We start from the raw sequence: 3,031 nt of genomic DNA on the forward strand, positions 1-3,031 counted from the left end.
ATCACAAATATTAGCGAAAAAGACTTTTGAGAAGTAATTGAATACAGAAGAGAAAACTGAATGAGAGTTGCTACCTTAGAGCAAAGATTAAATTTCATTGCACGCTATATTTTTCTATGGTGTTTTAAATAATAGTATTTCTTGCAGTTTGGAGGATGTCCTTTCAAATTATTGTATCCTTTGGTGGACGTTGCATCTTGATTAATTATCTCGTGTGCTTCCAATGCAATAGTAGTGCTCCTGTCGTGTGTATTGTGCAGTACGTGAAACTCAAAGTTTTGACAAAATGGGGGAAAGGACGACACATCATGTTTCATCCGTTTTGGTGGATTTGTCATGTGTGCTCTTTTCCTAGCTTCAAAATTGGATGTCATGCCTATGTAAACACGGTTATTGATTTTGCACCTAATAGAGTAAACTATGTAGTTCTCTTCGTCTGTCGTTGTCTTTTGGGAGTTGGAGCAACGTCGGAACGTGCTGCTTCCTCTTGTGAAGTTGCTATGTTGTTGGGGATCTCCTTGTTGGTTTCGTTGTCGATGTCCTGCACTGAAGTGATGTGCCTCAATTAGTATGTAATCAGATAATAATCAGATAAATTATATTCTATAAGGGGTGCATATGGTTACCATGTAGCGGTTCAAGCTTTCGAAATGGATCGGTTGTCTCACCAAACCGGGCATCAAAAAGGTCTCTATTAAAATGCCATGTGAATTTCTCATTAGTTAAGATTGCTCTCTTGTTCCCTTTGAATTCGTTCCCAAACTCTTTGACCATGTTGGAAAGTGCATGGCTTGCTGTATTCTTGTCGAGAACGACCAATTTGTCAAGGGCATTTTGTAACCGTAGTGCAGCATCTCGATTGCATAGGTGGTGATTCCAGCAGTCTTTGTGTTCAGTATTTCTTGGGCTTCTGTGTCTAGCATTAGTTTGTTTGACTCATCAAAGTCAATGCCCAACAATAGCAGTATCTCTTTTTGTAACCTTGTAGAAAAAAAAGGATAGATGTTGTAGAAGCAACCAAATTTGTTAATGTTTAGTGTTTGCAAAACAAGAATACGAAGAGCTCGAAGTACCTGTTGCCAAATTTAGCTCGTTATTTCTATATTCTTTGTTTCGATTGCTGCATTTATTAATGTATGAGTGGAGGAGCTGAGTCGTGCAGAACCCTTCAATGAATGCACTCGGGGCCTCGCCAGCCATATTTGCTAGTCGGATTTGATTTGAAGATGGGTATACAGAATAATTGTTTTTTGGTTTTGAGGTAGCTGCGATGTTGATGAATTTATCAAATATCTGAATGATAGAAAAAGAGAAATATGATGGTTGAGTTTTCTACATATTGAATGGCATAAAATGTAGCTACAAAATAGATTAATTCAAGGAATGGTTACCTGATCGGTGTCCATGAGGAGATGTTGGAGGTTGTTATTTGCTATGAAAGAAATCTGCAGTCAAGAAAACTGTCATCAAAGAATTGATTGTGTAGTCCATGCACCTTACGAAATGAAAGACCGAAAGAGCAAAAGGACTTGTTTGTGAAATAAGCGAGGAAATGTCTAACCATTGGGGGAGTGTTCTACTGGCCGGCCAGAACATCCTTGGGGTTGGGATGTTCAATATTTTGAGATGGCGTCTTTTTGTCACTCGAGAGAACATGACGTATGCCAATCCTGGGATGAAAGCTTGTTTTATAATGAGGATGACTTTCTTTGTTATCGTAGCTCCTTGAGATTTGTGTCCAATGATTGCATACGCGAGTGACAAAGGGAATGTGCTTTTGTGGAACCATTTACAATTGATTGCTCTTGTAGCATGTCTAGTTCGTATTGTCATGGTGGTATTAGTGGAAAGTAACATTACTTCTATAGCAGCAATTTGACCAGTACAGTCATATGAATAGGAAAGTGTACGACAAGTGGATCCATTCGCGGCACCCATAGCCAAGTTAATGTTTTCTGTAATCATACATCTAGCCCCAATTGCAGTATTGTCATGGTGGTATTAGTGGAAAGTAACATTACTTCTATAGCAGCAATTTGACCGGTACAGTCATATGAATAGGAAAGTGTACGATAAGTGGATCCATTCGCGGCACCCATAGCCAAGTTAATGTTTTCTGTAATCATACATCTAGCCCCAATTGCAGTATTGTCCATCTCATGGAATGCCTTGTCTTGGAGCCATTCCTGCAGTAATGGTTCATCAAGAGCATTGGTCTTCAATGGGATGGCAACAATATCAGATGCCGAGAAGAACTTTTGCAAAATCAAGTTGTTGTACTTGTATACGTCCTCTTTATGAGTACATATCAGTGTAGTAGCGTCATTGATTACTCGTAGGAGTTCAGTTTCATTAATTACACATTGTGAAAGCGTTTCTGCTATATGTTGTTATGTTGGTTACTTGACACGGATCGTATCCAAGAATTGGATGTAAGCAGGGTCTGCAGCATGGCGAACTGAGAAGGTCATGTTGTGGGTAGTGGCTGCAGCGATGTAAGCTGAGTTTTGTATATTGCAAACATGGCATAATGGCTCTTGGTGATGGCAGACTGGAGGAATTTGCGCCAAATCCCCAAAAAGCAAGATGAGCTTCTGACTAAATGGGTCAAGAAGCGTTCCGTTGTTGATGTTAACTATCTGGCGAACGACCATATTGAAGATTGTACTCGTTAGCATTGATATCTCGTCTATGATAATGACGTTGGCACCATGTATAGAGACAAATCTTTCATCTGTGGGATGAATTGCTTGTGGAAAATGCTGTTTGGAACAAGGAATTCTGAATTGATAGTGGACTGTAGTTGCAAGGCTGCTAAGGCGAGCAGCCGCTGCGCTAGTTGATGCAGTCAGGATAACGGTCTTATTATTTTTTATGAAGCTTGAGGTGAAGAATTTTATGAGGAATGTTTTTCCACATCTTGGAATGCCTGTAATGACATGGAGGCCATTACTTAGGCCTGATATACGATCGAAGATTTGTTGCTGTTGAGAGGTCAGAACAACATTGTTGGTCTCAGCGAACTCTTGCA

General features: G+C 39.8%; 1 pseudogene; it reads right to left on the minus strand.

Annotated features, from left to right (window-relative positions):
• Positions 1-418: 418 nt before the first annotated feature.
• LOC147465227 (uncharacterized) lies at positions 419-2,654 on the minus strand (annotated as a pseudogene).
• Positions 2,655-3,031: the final 377 nt, after the last annotated feature.

The sequence above is a fragment of the Adiantum capillus-veneris genome, chromosome 1 (genome assembly GCF_014529385.1).
Source record: "Adiantum capillus-veneris isolate H3 chromosome 1, ASM1452938v2, whole genome shotgun sequence".
Taxonomy (NCBI): domain Eukaryota; kingdom Viridiplantae; phylum Streptophyta; class Polypodiopsida; order Polypodiales; family Pteridaceae; genus Adiantum; species Adiantum capillus-veneris.